The 17241-nt window shown below is 37.0% G+C and overlaps 1 long non-coding RNA gene across 2 annotated transcripts in view; it reads right to left on the reverse strand.

Moving 5' to 3' along the window:
• LOC306639460 overlaps positions 1-17241 on the reverse strand; it is a 105476-nt gene that overhangs the window by 17109 nt on the left and 71126 nt on the right. The window contains exons 4-6 of one of the 2 annotated variants that reach the window (XR_013757655.1): positions 9948-10047; positions 8584-8722; positions 7575-7682 (exon numbers count right to left, since the gene is read on the reverse strand). This is a non-coding gene — a long non-coding RNA (uncharacterized lncRNA). The remainder of the gene's footprint in view (positions 1-7574; positions 7683-8583; positions 8723-9947; positions 10048-17241) is intronic. The other variant, XR_013757654.1, reaches the window with a different exon arrangement.

Below are 17241 nucleotides of genomic sequence, written 5' to 3' on the forward strand. Positions count from 1 at the left end.
GACAATGTCACAATGAGGAATAACATACTGAGCTAGAAGAAAGTACTGTTGCCATCTTTGGAAAACACAATCTGCCACATTATTTACTGTCATTTTGAAGGCACAAGGTCCTGGGTTCAATCCCCAGCACTGCAAATTTAATTTTAGAATACTTCTTCCTCAAATAGAATAATAAAATGGGAGTCAACTTCATTTTAATTTAGTATTGGTTTCCTTTTTAAATTGTTTGGTTAGAACGAAAAAACTATGTAGCCCTATATACATCAAAAAATGAACACAAAATATATAGGATCTTTTCTGGGAATAAGCCTCTTCACAATGTTTAAAAATTCTCATTATAATCGACTACAGGTTCAAATCACAGAATAGTTGCATCCTGGGGGTTTTTGCAGGCCAAATTCTGGCACTCTGTGGTGAGGTTTAAGAAAGTCACTGGCCTCAGGGTTTTAAAAGTTAAAGCAAATGATTTGAAAAAAATTTTTCCAAAATAAATAAAAATGTCATTTAAATTCTGGAACCACACAGGTATACTGAAGGAGAAAGTGAATGAAAAGAAAAGCAAGGAAGGCAGAGGATAAAGCTTTACAACACAGAATGAAGTGGCAGGATGTAAGTGTGTGATTTCACTCATTGGGAATCAACGAGTATCTTTTAATCTATATTATGTATTTTGAAATTACTGCTAATTTGCTCTGTCCTGCCCATAAAAATCATGTGCTAAATATTGTGACTTTAAAATATTGGGCCTAGCAGAGCAAAGATAATGTATTCTGTCCTAGAAATGCATGTAGGAAGAATCAAGAAATAAAATTAATCATTGACAGGCATATAAAATTTTAAAAATACCTTATCCATTTCTCCCAGTTTCTCCCTGAGAACTTAGTAACCTCTTGAAGTGGGGAAGATAAAGATACATTCCATGTGTAAGAGAATTACAATCTAAAACCAAACAAAATGGGTTCAGAAGACCACACACAAGTCCACGAACTATAATAAAAATCTTCCTCTTAAATAATAAAAATGAAAAATGAAGATCAAGTTCTAAATGGGTGACTTGTAGTCTTCTTATGCAATCTTACTACTCACAAATGTTCATAGATGCAGAAATGCACCAGTAAGAATTGCTTACTCTCAGCAATGGAAATAGTTATATACAGGAAAATGAGATTAGAAAGGATCCGAGTAAAGGCCCCAGATAGATAATCCCACCCAAATCCCTTCCTAGTGTCTCCATAAGAGTTAGTCTAAAATGAAAACTTTGGATTTTTTTTTGTCATCTATCAAATTCTATAATTTGGAAGTATGCATTTCATTTTTAAATGAACACTACAATGAAAAGTTTTCATTTTAACACCTTGGTCAAGAAAATTATTCTTTGGTTGTGATGGGCTGACAGATCTGACTCCATGAGAATGTTACAGGCCAGACTCTAAGGGAAATGACTAAACAGACTCCATTTTGCTCTGAGACTCCATGTTATGTAGGAAATAAGCTTCTCCCATGGGAACACCCCACCTCTGTGCCCATCATCAGTTACTTGGTGTGATATGTTTAATAATATACAATGGCAACTCCTATGTAGTAAAGAATTGCTCTTTTGATTCCTATTGCTCCTAAACAATGTACCATGTGAACAGTAACATGTAACATGTGAACCATTCTTTAGTTTGTACCTAGGTAAGGGTCATTTTGACCCACTTCCCCCTCTGTCGATGATCTCGTGATGTTAATATGTAATTTCGAATCATAGCAACAGACACTTATGATTAATGTAATTTTTGGTATAAGAACCCCTACAACCCTGTGGTCGGGGCTTTTCTCCTAATAGCCATTTTTGGGGGGCAGTGTGTGAGACAGCTGGCCAGTTTAATGAAGACTCTCAAATTTGAACTTCTCAGTGGTGATCGGTCTATTTTTAAGTTGCGCCCCATAACATGGTGTATGTCTTATTGAAAGTAGTTTTGGTGAAACCATGTAAAATCTAAGTTTCAAAAAGACAGCTTTTGACAATATCTATCAATCTGAAGAATCATTTTCTCCAGAAAACATAACTGGCTCTTACCATGCTTTCTTTCAAAACACCTCCTGTTGTCTTTTATATTACAAGACATTTTACACCAGTAGCAGAATGGGAGTGATAGGAATAGAAAGCTGAGTACCAAATACAGTAAAACCTCACTATTTCATGGAGAGGTAGGTATTTATTGGAACATCTAAAAGGGTTCTGTATAAATGCACAGATGAATTGATCTCTAAACCTAACCAAGTAAACACTCTTCCATTCACAAAGCACCTTCAGACACCTTCTAATGAATCATTTGTTATACTCAAGTCAGAGATAACTTGGCAATAAAAATGTATGCAACTTCATTTGAAGCAAATTAACACTTTGGTTGTGGTTAGTTTTCAATGGTTCTACAAATCCAAACTCTAGACATTCAGACTTTCTAAGATACAAAACTAATTTATCAGAATTGATGGTATTGCACCATATCACCAAGTAAAAACAGTATGGACCATTTAAAAATAAATTTCTCAATCTTTTTTCAACTTAATACATATTTACTTATGTATGTATGTATTTATTTAGGAATTGAACCAGGGGTGCTTTACTGCTGAGGTACATCCCCAGTCCTTTTCATTTTTTATTTTGAGATAGGGGCTCAGGAAGCTAAGGCTGGCCTTGAACTTTTGATCCTACTGCCTCCACCTCCCAAGTAGCTGGGAACATAGACCCCATGCCCCAGATGAGTGAGTTAATATTCTAAGACACCTTGGGGTTAGGTCAGAGAGAAGGAAATACCTTCTTGATCTATCAATCTGAAGCTGACATCATTTTCAACAGAATCACATACAAACCTAGCCAGCTTTGTTCCTTTCTGTACCATAACTACATTCTGAAGTCGTGAAATAGTAAGCAAACCCAAAGAAGGGAGTTATGAAAATCCCACTCATCACACACATTAAAAGTTGTTTTTTAAATAATGCATGAAAGTGGTCTAACATAATGAGTTTTTATGTGCTCTAAATACCAACAAAAAATGCAACAGGTTTTTAACTTTTTCTAGAAAAAGTCATGTGGCTGCCCCTAAAACTAAAAATTGATAGCTGAGTTCCTAAATCTTTGTTGTATCTTACTTCAAAACCCTTACTTCATTGAACTTCAGTGAAAAAAACCTTTGACCCCAGTTCTCCTTGTGGGAAAAAACTTTTAAAATAATATTGTCTGAGAAATGGCTTTTTGTGACCAGTAAGGCCTCAAGGTATGTAGTCAACACCCGACTACGGAAACAAGGCATAATTTACGGAACTACTAGTACACAGTGACATACACAGTGAGATCCAAGTTTGCATGGACAGGTAAAACAGACACTAATGTGCACAGCAATCTGTTATCCTGAGATTCTGATACATGTAGTTACATGTCAAAACACAGTGCTCCATTTTGTCTCAAGTGTTGAAAGAGTACCTGATACCAAAGAGCTGAGTCCCAACATGCAGAGGGACCTTGTGAGCCAAGAGTAAGGTAACACACCTGAAAGCAAACCTGATTTCCATAAAAGAACCCCCAACAACTTCACAGTACAAGGAAAGCCAAAGGGGTTTACTCCCTAGAATCAAAGGTACTTGTGATCCTGACAGTTTTTGAAAATTAATTTTGGACACACATTTTTCCACAACTGCAAAACACTCATTTGAAGCCTCCAAAGATTTAAGAACACACCCAAGTTAACAGAAAAGCATTTCACAAGTAGGAACTGCCTGGCACTGCCTCTCAGCATTAGCAAACACGGGTAAAAGTCTACCATACGCTACAGAAAGTTAGCCACACATTCAGAGATTCATGAAACTGCTCAGATTCATGCAATTTCTTACAACCCAGACAATCAACACCGAGGGCACTGCTGTACACACCTTGTAAGACTGCAGTTCTTGCACGAGTCCCACTAAACCCAAAGAAAAGGATCCCAACTTAATCCCAGAGGGTCGTGGGCATCATACACAAACAGAGTCAAACGCTAAATGGAAAGAGAAAGGTGCAGGACACAAACTACAACAGCAAAAAGCACATTGCTAAACTCCTAGGTGCTGGCCACCCCAATGTTTCAAAGAGGTAGACGGCCAGTCGGCCAGGGTCTGGCAGGCTGGACCCTCCCCTCACCGAGCCCGTAGTAGCCAAGAGGCCTCCCGGCCGGGAAACCACTGCAGGTCCCAACGTTAACCCCTCATGCCGCTCTCCCACCTCCCAGGAGCACAGTTAGCAGGCCCTCGGCAACCTGGGGATCTGTTGGTGGCCTCTGACGTGACAGAGAGCCCCCAAAGCCCCCCAAAATGCAGAAACCGCGTGCTCCGCGCCTCGGAGGCGGCCATGACGGCGAGAAAGCAGGCTTTTTACGACAACTCCCACAATGCCGCGCGCGGCCTACAACTCCCAGAGTGCACCGGGCGCGCCGCCGTTAACCCTGTCGTGGCGCCGCGGCTGGCGAGCCTGGCGCCCCTCCTCCTCCCCGGACCTAACTGTTGCACCTGCTTTCACCCTCTCCGTCCGAAACTAACTTCAGCAGTTTTGTCCAACAGTTGCAATTATGCCCTCTCGCCCCCTACCCTTATCACACAAATAACCTCAGCTGCCCAGAAAATGATCCCCGATAGAGTACTGTTTGTTAATCTCCAGAGAACTCCTCACAGTGTCAAATTTTACCATTTAAGGGGGACACAGGTTCATTTCATCTTCCCCCTCGCCTTTATACTTTCCTGGCATTTAAAAAAAAAAAATTATTAAAGTACAGAGATTCTTGTACTCAACACTATTAATTTAAAATGTTTTCTAACTTCTGAGAACCAACGAGAGAAAGACTATCCTACAACTGTCCACAATATTCTACATCTCTCAGTTTTAAAAGACAAATTGCTTCAAATACATCGACTCAGAAAAATTCGTGCAATTCCAATTAAGTTCTAATTAAAAAAATAATTATGGGCAATATATCTTTTCAATTTAAAATTTAAAATTTTAGGGGAAAACTGTTGAGCCCAACAACATGTTTACTTTCCCTTTCTCTCTCTGGATAGAAAGATAATCAGAAATAGCATATTATCCTGTTTTACTTCTTTCTTACTTTAAAATGTCAACAAACAACACAAACAGTTTTATAAAATAAAAAAAAAATAAAGTCGACTCTTTCAAGAAAGTGCAAAATCCCCTATTTTATTCATGAATGAACTCTTTCAGTCTTTGTCATATTAATTAAAAAATGAGTTTTAAAATTCATTTCTTTTAAATATTTTGCCCATAATTTCAGTAAAGATAACAATAATTTTTAGAGATCCTGTATCATCAATGTAAGTTAAATATGCCCAAGATGTACATACACAAATTGTAACATGTTCAGACGTGTAACTGACTAAGAAAAAAAAAATTGTTTGGTATTTGATGCAGGCACTAAAATGACAACTAGAACTCTCCCAAAGCATCTGCTATTTTTCCCACACCCAAATGTAAAACAAAATGTACACAATGTTTTATTTTTGCACAAAAACATTTTGTCATTTGAAAGGGCATTCAAAATATATCATGAACTTCAAATTACAGTACTCAGAAATCCTTATACGCACGCAAAACACTAAAGCCTTATCAGGAAAAGTATATCTTCAATGAAATTCTGCAAAATTCTATTTTAATCCTGTCCCTTAATATTCTGGCTAGCTTATTAGTAAATTTTTGTTCCAGTAAACTATGATAATAAAATACTTCTCCATCATTTATTTTTTCACTCATATACAATATGTAGTTTCATAAACAATTAAGACAAATGCTACAAGACATAAAAAATAATATATACCTATTTGGAATTGTAATTCATTACATTATTTAGCTTCTGCATTTTTCTAATTTTCATTTAACAATTTAGTTAGTATCTGTTGGCAAAGTAGCATTTTCCCCTTCTATTTTTCATAGCTGTCAGAACATAGACATTTTATGCATATTTTATATATTAATCTTCTGATGTTAAAATATATGATTCATAAGAAAGGATCAAGATCGTGGCAGAAATGAAACTGATCTCATATATTTATAATATGCTTACAACTCTTTTCTCAGTGCTAAGAGATTATGGTTACCATTAGAAGGTTAGTCATGTTTTTCTTTTATCTTAACCGTCAAAATATTAGATTTAAAAAATGATACATAAAAGAACTTTATGTAAAGATTATATTAGAAATAACTTTATAATTTTTCAGATTACCAAAATCATCCTTTTAAAAATAACTTGGAAAGTTTAGTTTATCCTAATTAAGTAATTTAAGTAAGTCTTTACCTCTATACTTACATATTACTATAAATATCTTTATAAGAAAACAAATATATTTTAGAAATGCATTCTTCAAATTTATGTCAAAAAATTAGTATTTTTCTCCCAAATTTTTATATTCTTTTTACCACATGAATTTTTAATGTGTATTTTTTTACAACCTAAACTCTATACTAAGATTTTCTTAATATGCATATGTAACTGAATTAATATATTTAAAAACTAAGAGAAAGTATGTGTACTCTTGAAAATATGTACATGCTAAGAGAAGACAAACATTACAGTCTATTTCTTTTTCTAAATGTGGCATTGGTGACAAAGCTAGAATGAAGGTATTCTCCTATTTATAACAGATCCTATGTAAAATTTCTGTAACTACTTATTTTATTTTTTAAATTTCATATAAGACATCAAAGCATCCTAAAATGTTTGCTTAGGCATTTAAATTACATGTTTAGTTTATCTGCTTTAAAACATCTGACTTTCACGTATGTAATTTATACTACTCATGCAAGTAAACTGCACTAATAGAATTATTACCAAAATAGAACGAGTTGCTAATAATAAAATGTGCTCAAAAAATTATTCTGCCTTTTCATACGTTACCAGTATAACATTATTACCCAACACTGAAAAGAGGTCACACACAAAGGGCAGGTTCTTGCCTGATTCATCAATTGTTTATATTTACTTCTGGTCCTACAAAACAATAATTTCCCAGCATATATGTAAATACCAAAGTCTATATTTCTCTATTACTGCCCAAATCCTAAATTACCTTTAATTCACTGGCCTGCTTTTAAAGTATTGACCGGACTTTGAAATTTATCAAAATAGTCTATTTTTAATTATCACATTAGTTTACATTAATGTTTAGGAATATTTTAGGTGTCTAAAGAATCCTTTTTTTATGATTTTGCTAAAAAAATTTTTAAACTTTGCACCAGAAATATAACTTTCATTTTAATTTTATGTCTTAAATACTTTAAAAAAAAGAGGAATCATGTTAATCCTATTATCATGTCAGCCTATGAAAAAGTGCAACAAATGGGGTTTCTCTCTCTTTTTATAATCAACAAATTGATCTTTTTAGATGAAGAATTCCTATCTAATTTCTTTTTTTTTAACTTAAAAGTCCTGCTTTCTGTCATTTTCACAGTGTTTTATATCAGGATAAACAAAGTTTAAGTACGTGACTACCTTTTTCATTGTAAGGCCCTCTTTTCAGCTGATGAAAAATAATAGAAAACATTTACTCACCTAAAGAAGGGAAGTTTCAACTTTAAAAAAAAAATCTTCAAAAAGGAGAGAGAGAGAAAGAAAAAGAATCTCCAAGGTTCTTGAGGAGATGAAACTTTTGATATTCTCCTATAGGAAAAAAAATGATTATGATCATTTGTATGAAAAAAATCATAATAGGATGATGGAAATTTGAAAATTTTAAGTCTTAATTTTAGATATCAAGGCTTAAAGATGATTAAATTAAATTAATTCTGCCAATTTAAAAACCTGTTTTTAAATGTTATCACAGAAATATTGCAAGTCAGTATTTTCTTATATCCTTAATTGTTCTGTACTTTATTCTGCTATTGACATATTTGGGAGCCTTATCTGAGTCAATAGTTTTAATATTCTTTCACTACATTGAAGTTATTAACTGTCCTTATTGGTTGTAAGATGTTTTCTAATATGTAATAATGCCTCTCTAATACATAACTTGTATATATTAAACTTCAAATAAACACATGAAAGAAAAAAATCCAAACCCTAAAATCTCTACTTTTCAAAAGGCCTTTCTAACTTCAAATCAATTTTCCCCAAAAGACATATATGAAACACTACATAATCTGAGATGGAAATACTAAATATTCTAGGACAGAGTACAATTTACAATTTACAATTATCCTGCTTCTCCCTCTCCTTCTTTCTATGCATAATTTTCTCTGTTTTTAATGCAGATTTGTATTCATTAACCCGCCTGCCTTCTCTCTAAGGAAAAATTTTCTACTTATGAAACTTTCAGAATCCTTACATGTTCGCTTAATTTCCTATAAGGACCTACGGTTTCAAATTCTAGAGAAGGGGGATGAGTTTTATACTGTTTTGTTCCCCAAATTCCTTTTCCTAGACCTGTCTTCTAGTTCTTCTTTCTGTATGATTCTACTGTACTGCACTTCACTATTTTTTAAAAGACAAGATTTGCCTAATCTTCTCCCCAACACTTGAGGACATATTCTGATTTTGTTTTTGTGTTTTGATGTGTACATACCGTCTGGCTAAGATTATCTTTCTACACTCCAAACATAACCAATTTTCACTTCCAACTTGGGACTTGTGGGCTTGGATTCACCAGACTCTAGCAATTTCTTGTTTACCTTCTTTACCAAGGCAGCCCATTTGGGGTTCTCCTTCGAATGAATGAATAAAGTTGGTGTGCACAGGTGTCAGGACCACAAGAAAGACACAAACCACAGACGCACTCCTCAAATCAGGGAAGAAGTCCTGCTCAGAACCAACTTTTACGCCGTAGAGCAACTTAGAACTTGTCAAGGCATATGCACAAACTCTAAAAAATTCCTTTCTTTTATGTCACTTTATGTCACCTGTAATTATCTCAGTCTTTTTCTCCCAAGGATGTGACTTTGATGATGCAAACAATTTTAGAGGTGCAAAGGGAGATTTCTTTTAGGGGTAGGAGAGTGAGCAGCTCACAGGCCCAACCACAGGCAGAAGCAGTATGACCCACCAGGTCTCCACCCAGACCAAAAGCTTGAGTCTGATTCTCTTGTGGCCTTGTCACGTGCTCCCGAGAGACTAAAGATAAGCCCATGACCACACTGTCCCTCAGTTTGTCTAATTTGGTTCCATCACCCAGCACAACCAGCAGACAGGAGAGGCAGAATCAGAAGAAGAAAAGGAAAGAAAGACTTAAATTAAGATGGTATTTATTTTTCAACTCTATGCATTTCCCCAGAGCCTTTCTTCCAGGAATGGAGGTGGGCTGTGCTCTTACGCAAACTTGAGGGGTACAACATGGGGAGCTTCCAATGTCCCCGGCAGACATTAATATGGAAATAATATGGAGAGAAGTAAGTGCAATTTTTTTTAATTAAAAAAAAATGCCAAACTAAAATAAAACCCTCTTTCTGAAATACTCATAGACACGGTAGGTAAATGCTTTTTGTAAAAAATGATCCACGTGGGTACAGAACCCTGAAAACTTCATCTTGCTTCCTCCTCAGTGCAATTGGCTTCTTTTCCTCCATGTAAACGGACAAACAAGGGATGCAGACTTCCACGCTGGTAGTCATTCAGGAACCCAATGCTATTGTAACCGGGGGAGCAAGCACAGTGGGGAGCTTTTAAATCCTTCAGAAAGATTCCCTCCACCCCAACCCTGGCTGGGGGAATTGTAAAGGAAATTCAGCAAAGCATTTTTAGTGTTCTGAAAGAGGATTCCTGCCCCCTCCCCTGCTCAGAATTCCATGCCAAATTAATCTGACTCATTAGTTGCTATTGAGACACTCCGTTATTTAAAAGAAAGTACTAAGCATAAACTTAGTTAAATGTGATTATTTAAAAAGCCAAGACTGATCCATCCTAAACAGTAACAGATTAACATAAACTGCTTACCAGGTTCAACACCAGCTGCAAATGGATTCTTCGTGTGTTGGAATCGTCAGTGCTGCCAAATTCTCCCTCAACTTCCTTTCCATTTAAGGAAACCGAGTTTCTAGAAATAATGAGGGGTTTCCTTATCATCAACTTTGAAGCATAAGCTATATATCCAATCTAAGACTGCATAGCATAAAATTAGATTCTTTTTTCCTCCCTCCCTCCTTTTTCCATCTCTTTCTAAATTGATTGAAGGAAATTCACTGCCTTCTCTTCTCCATTTCCCTCCCCAAGCGTCATTCAAACTGAAGGAGTCTCCACTCTCCCTTCATCCTTACTCAAAATCCTCTTTAAACACACCACAAACTTCCTGCTTTCACTGTATTGCAATCCTGGCCAATTTCACCCAACTCTATCCTCATAGAAATGCACAATGTGAAATGAGGGGGTTGTACCGGACAACCTCCAAGGTCCCATTTAGCTCCAACATTCTATATGCGTCCATGATGTTCCAAAAAAACTAGAGTATTTCCACATCAGCACCCACATTTGGACTTCATTTCTATGTGTTACTTCTGTCTCTCTAGGTCTGTCTTCCCACCCCCTCCCAAACACTGATGATTTGGCACAGCCTTCACGCAAAGTCTGCATTCTGACTAATGCCACAGAGCCCAGGTCTACCCATTGCTCCACCAGCGAGCCCTCAAGGGCACAGAGAGAGAGAGCCATGGATCCGTTTTGCTAATTACTCCTTATGGCTTGCACCCATGATGGCATTTACATCTTACTTTTTCTCTTACATGTTATTATTTAAAGTTCATAACTTTAAAGACAACTGAGGAATACAGGTGCCAGTGTGGTTCAAGTACACTGCGCTCTATAAACATTTTGCTGAATATAATTTGGCAGATATTTTTCTGGACTAAGGGTCCCCTCTTTGCTCTGCTTCTGCAATCTAATTCATTTCTTTCTCCACAAAGCCATTCTGTTTCATTAAAAATGAAAATTTCATTCTTCCCATCAAGACCATCATTACCCCCAGCACCTGCTGAAGATCATTTAATTCCTCTGCAACACATTCTTTTAAGGAATACAACCACGACTACTTATCTAGTTACTACTCTCATGTTCATTCTTATTCGCTGGAACTTTTACTGCACATTTAATCTTAACAAACTTGCAATGCAGATTCTTTTATCATCCCCATTGTGCACATGAGGAAACTAAGGCAAACAGAGGCGAAGTCGTTTGTCCGAGGCAGGTTCCTATTTACCAAAAGATTCAAGTTTGAAATATCACATTCAAATTCAAAAATATTAAGAGTTTGTACCCTTAATCACTGTGATGCACTGACACCCAGATTAAATGATTTTCATGGGCCTGCCCACCTCTAAAATTTCTGATTACTTCAGACTGTCTGGTATCCTGATTGATAAATTATGTGTAATAGCAATATCTACTAAGTTGCTGTGAAGAATAAATAAATTTAAAGTAAAGCACTTATAACAGTAAAAAGTTTGGGGAAATGTCCAGAATTATTACTTAGTAGAGGTGTCTCAATTTGCACATAAAGATACTGATACCATGAATTAGCAAAACAAAATAATAAAATAAATTACAAATGGAACCCAGTAGTAATACGCGTCTCTTTAAAAACAAAACAAAACAAAACAAAAAAAACCAAAAACCATTTAGCCAGACTCGGTAGCTCATACCTGTAATCCCAGCAACTCAGGAGGCTGAGGCAGGAGAATTGCCAGTTCAAACCCAGCTTCAGCAACATAATAAGGCCCTAAGCAACTCAGCAAGACCCTATATCTAATAAAATATAAAAAAAAAAAAAAAGGCCTGGGGATGTGGCTCTGTGGGTAAGTGCCCCTGGGTTCAATCCCTAGTACGAAAAAAACAAACAAAAACAAAACTAAAACAACAACAACAACAAACCAACAACAACAAAACCCATTTATTAATGTAGTGGTAACTTCAGAGGCATGCTTAAATTTTAAGACTAAAATACCCCACTTTTGTACTTAGTCCAGGAATTTCTTGAACTATGCCCCTTTTTTCCTTGCTAAAAGGTCAATTCAAGGACTCAGGGTCTCTGGATTCCTTTGCTATTCTTGCTTTTTACCCCTCTTATCCCTCCTATGCTCAGTTTTGCCACCAATTGATCAACAGTTCTGGAAAAGCAAGCTTGCCAAAGTCCTCAGATATATTAAAATCATGTTCTGTGTTGAGAATAGGTTTAAAGCTTTTTTCAAATGGTGATTTTGATTTGGTGAAACCTATTTCTCATCAAAGGACTGCTGCTTCAAAATAAGACCATTTTATATTTATTAAGTGGGGTTTTTCCCCCCACAATGCTGGGTATCAGAACTCAGAACGTGTGCATACTAAGCACATACTCTACCACTGAGCTACACCCCAGCCCCAATATTTCTAATATAGTAGATTTGGACATGCACATGAGTACAGCAAGGAATGAAAGGGTCTAACATAAACACCACTGAAGCTGGGCTCTCGTGTAGAAATATTTCCCAGAAAAAAACCCCTCCACTACTGGAGGTATGTCCTTGTGGTAATGAACACATATTTTGCAATAAACAAGTACTATATTAACATATCACAAAATATGACATTACTTAGGTGGAACACAGCCCTGTAGCAATAACTATTCAAAAGACAAAATAAACATTTTAAAGAAGCACGTTAATCTTCAGAATTAGTGGTGATTCCAAAGATGATTCAAATCACATCGTTTCAGTATAGTTAGTTTTCATAATTTCTGTCATTACCTTTAGACTTTCAGTTAGTTTGTACCATGATACCAACTGTTCTTAATTTCCCTCTCAAGATTTTACCTGCAAATCTAAGGTCCTCAAACACTTTTTTTATGTTTTCATTTTTTAAAAGTCTACTGTACTTTTCTTGCAGATTCAATTCTATAATTTTAAAATGCATTCTTAAAAAATAAAATGAATAGTTTTTTGTTTTTTGTTTTTTTTTTGGGGGGGGGATTTTACTTTTGTACTGATTTATGTATTACTGACCATGCCCTAAGGACTAAGGCTCTGCATATAAGTCAAGAGAAATTTTAAATTCAAGCTCCCCTCACAACATATACATTCAATAAGATTTTATTAATATGTGAGGTATTTTTAACATTAAAATTTTGGGTCTCAAGGGTTTTTGTTTTTTTCTATTTATTACAGAAATTTTCAAACAAAGAAAAGCACATAGAATATAATAGGCACCATCTTGCTATTTAATAATTATTAATATCATGTCATATTTACTTCATTCCTCCTGTTTTTCTTTGCTGAAGTACTCTAGAAGAAATTACAGATATCATGACATCTTTCTCCTACTTCACTTTACACAGCTAAAAAATAAGGACATTTTCCTGCGTAACCACAATACCATCACCACATTTACAAAATTAACAATTCTCTAATACCCAAGCCACAGTCTAATTTTTCCACTTGAAATTTAATTTGCTTGATATCATTTTTAAGTCTCTATTCTGTCATCAGTGATGGTTCACATGTGTTCTTAAATAGAAGTCACCCCTAGAGCGACTGATTCCAGTCAATTCTGCTAAGCAATCATTCCCGTCTCCAATCTGATATGGGCCAATTTCTTACTGGACCGCCATATATGTCCGTTCTTATCCTTAAACCTGTTGGGAATGTCATTTCGTCGTTTATTTGTTTATTTGCTGTGCTGGGGATGGAATCCAGGGTCTCACACATGACAGGCAAGTGCTTTACCACTGAGCCACATCTCCAGTCCTGGGATGTCCCTTTAAATTAAATATTATTAACTGGATAAAAGATGCTCTTGGATTTTAAACAGATATTTTCCCTGAGTATTCACTGTGTTTGGGGAGCAAAAAGAGCAAGAAAGGGGGATCACAAAATGTAAATGGATTACATAGTTTAAAATGGGGTTGTTTTGCCTAATAGTTCAGTACAGGTCCATACAACCCAAACCACACATGATGTGAAGGTGTAATACACTACAGAGTAATATTCATTGAGGGTGAGAGAAAAAAAAATCATTTCTTTTTTAAATACTTACTTAGTTCCGAAAAAAAGTGGGATTTTGGTAGTTTGTGCTGGTAAAATAGCAGGATTATTTGGATTTTGAGCCATGGAGGGCTAGAGAGTGACCTGACATACATTTTAAATCATGCTCAGTCATAGAGGCCAGAGGAAAAGGTCTTACTTGTCCTTTTGTAGGAAATAGATGGAATAATAGAGAAAGAGATAATCTAAGATTCTTTTCCTCTTCAATTCCATCTGCAATCTGTTGTTGTTTTTCCTTTTAAGAAATGCCAGGACTTCCTGTGTATGAGTCTCTCAGATACTGATGCACGCGAGGGGAGCCAGTCAAAGTCTTTGGAGTCTTGAGGGTGTATGGGGGAAATAAAGAGATACCTCCTTTTTCCATTATAACCAAAGCATACTATATGATGCTTTTTTTCCCCCTTTTAAATAAGGGAACTATAATAACAGGATCAAGTAGGAAATATTTACTGATAGTATCAGAATTGAGCAAGGATGTCCATCAGCTCACACGTATCTGCTGCTTCCTGACAAACCTCACTCCAAAAGACATGCTCAACATGCCCAGATGTGCATGGACAAAAATGTCTGTGTAGATATACTCACATTTCTACATGCGATAATTTAGCTAAAAAACAGTATGCAAATTCAAAGGGAACTGCCCCCAAAATAGGAACAAAAGACAGCAAAAGCACCAGGTTCGGTGGCGCACACCTATAATCCCAGCAGCTCCGGAGGCTGAGGTAGGAGGATCGAAAATTCAAAGCCAGCCTCAGCAATTTAGCAAGATCCTATCTCAAAATAAGTAAAAAGGTCTGGAGGATGTAGCTCGGTGGCAAAGCATCTCTGGGTTAAATCCCCAGTATAAAACAAAACAAAACAAAACAAAAATACCCAAAACCAGCAAAACAAAAACAAAAATCCCATCACCACCGACAACAACGAAACAGCAAAGGCAACTAGCAACTAGAATCCAAAGACAGTCCTCAATACTTTCGTTTGGTCACCAAGGACTTTCCAGAAAAATCAATAAATAACTTAATTGTTAACCCTTACCACTGTCCTGAATAAAGCCTTAAAGCAAGAAAACCAACAAGTAAGAAGTAAAGAAGAAATATAAAGGATCTACAGTGATCTTAAAACTAGGAAATTCACTCCTGATCAATGGCATTGGCAACAGAGCCACCCAGCTTAAGAGCACATGGACAGACAGGCTGTGCACGCATCCTGGGGGGTGATCGTGCCTTCTCCTGCCTTCCTGCCAACACTCAATGGGATGGCATGGGAAACACCCCGCAAATAAACACTCACGCACTCTAGAAAACTTTAAATGCCTCACGGGAAATGGAATCTTAAAACAAGCCTTTAAAAATGCAATTGAGAGTATAAACAGTTCTGTACTATGTTATCCTTTACAGATGTCCTACCACCCCAGAAACAGGATGTCACGAGCATCGCTTTCTCGGGTACTGATTACCTGTACCCGCCTGGCACTAGAAACATTGGTCTTAAGGTTGGAAGGGCCCTCAGTGATCAGCTAACTCAGTTCATTGAGTCTACAGATGAAGACAGCAGAGGTAAATGACTTGCTAAGGCCACACTGACTGCTGAACTGTTATCTTCCTGAACAGATGACAACGGCCCCAAAAGAAGGAACTGCCAAATGGTACACCAGGGTCAGGACAGAGGATCACTGCAGAAAACAGAAGCCGAAGGACTGTGCTTTCTGACAACTTTTCAGAAGAAGGAAACAAATCTGGCAAGGAGACCCCCTGGTTCCCAGACCCCCGCTAGTGACTTGTAACCATCCCCCACTGCCTCCCAGAGTCCTCTCCAGCCCTGTGCAGTCCTAAGAGGAGGGATGTGGAAAGGAGCAGAGCGCTGGTCGCAGGAAAGGGAGCTGCCCTGGACAGAGTCCAAATAACGATTCGGAAACAAAGGACCTGGTCCTTAATGCCAGTCCTCCATCAAAGACCAATAGGGTGGTTATTTGCTCTCGGAAGTGCACAACACAGCTGAACTTTGAACAGAGAACAGTTCTTACAATGGGAGAAAGGAAAGGAAGAGAGAGTCGGGGAGGGGACAGCCCCCCCACTTTAATCCTGTTCATTTGCCTCCTGATATGAGGCCTTAGCGTCTCCCAGCTTTAACTGCCAGTCTCCTTTACCAGACGGGTCAAAAGGATCCCCACATGAGCCTGTTAGGAACAACTGAGCTCTGGACAAATTAGAAGATGTCTTTAGGAATTTTGAGGGAAAATGTCTAGACTTTCACTAACCTGGAACTTATTAAATACTTATAAGGAGGTACTTGAAATTCCTTACTTTCTACCCAATCTATATTTGCTTAAGAAACCCCATAGATAGATATTTTTTTCTGGCCATACCATTCATCATTAGTTTTCTGATAGCACCAAACTCTAATCTCCTTTGTAAATCAAAGTCACATATCCAAGTAAAAAACAATTCCAACTTTTGAAAGACAGAATTACCATTTTTTTTTTTTTTTTTTTTTTTTAAGGAAAGAAATCTAACCAGGCATCTGTGTGATCCCAGCTACTTGTGAGCCTAAGTCAGGAGGAACACAAGTTAAAGACCAGCTGGGGCAATTTAGCTAGACCCTGTCTCAAAATAAAAAATAAAAAGGGCTGGGGATGTAGTTCAGGGCTGAGCACCTGTCTAGCATGTATGAGGTCCTGGGTTCAATCCCCCGTACCACTTAAAAAGAGAGAGAGAGAGAGAGAGAGAAATCTAATGAGACTATTAAGATTCCATTTTCAGGTAAGTGTTTCAATACAGGTGACATATTAATTAAGGCAGTAACAGCTCAATCACCTTATCCTTTCATGAAAAAGCCATCCAGTTAGGTTATTTATTTATCTTTGGTACTGGGGATTGAACTCAGGATGTTTACCACCAAGCTACATCCCCAGTCTTTTTATTTTGAGACAGGGTCTTGCTAAGTGGCAAACTTTTTATTTTGACACAGGATCTTGCTAAAGTTGCTTAGGCTGGCCTCAAACTTGGGATCCTCCTGCCTCAGCCTCTCGAGTTGCTTGGGTTACAGGCATGCACCACTGCGCCTGTCTCCAGGTAGGTTCTTAAAGGGAGATAAACTTCATAGAAACACAGAAATTGAGGTGGCTGAATATCTAGCCTTCCCCTTAGGATTATCTATGGCAAGATACCTTACTGTTGAGCACTACAATTAAAGTGGCTCCCAGTTATCTGGAAGCACTGGGGATT

The sequence above is a fragment of the Sciurus vulgaris genome (assembly GCF_902686455.1).
Source record: "Sciurus vulgaris genome assembly, chromosome: 11".
NCBI classification, from domain to species: Eukaryota; Metazoa; Chordata; class Mammalia; order Rodentia; family Sciuridae; genus Sciurus; species Sciurus vulgaris.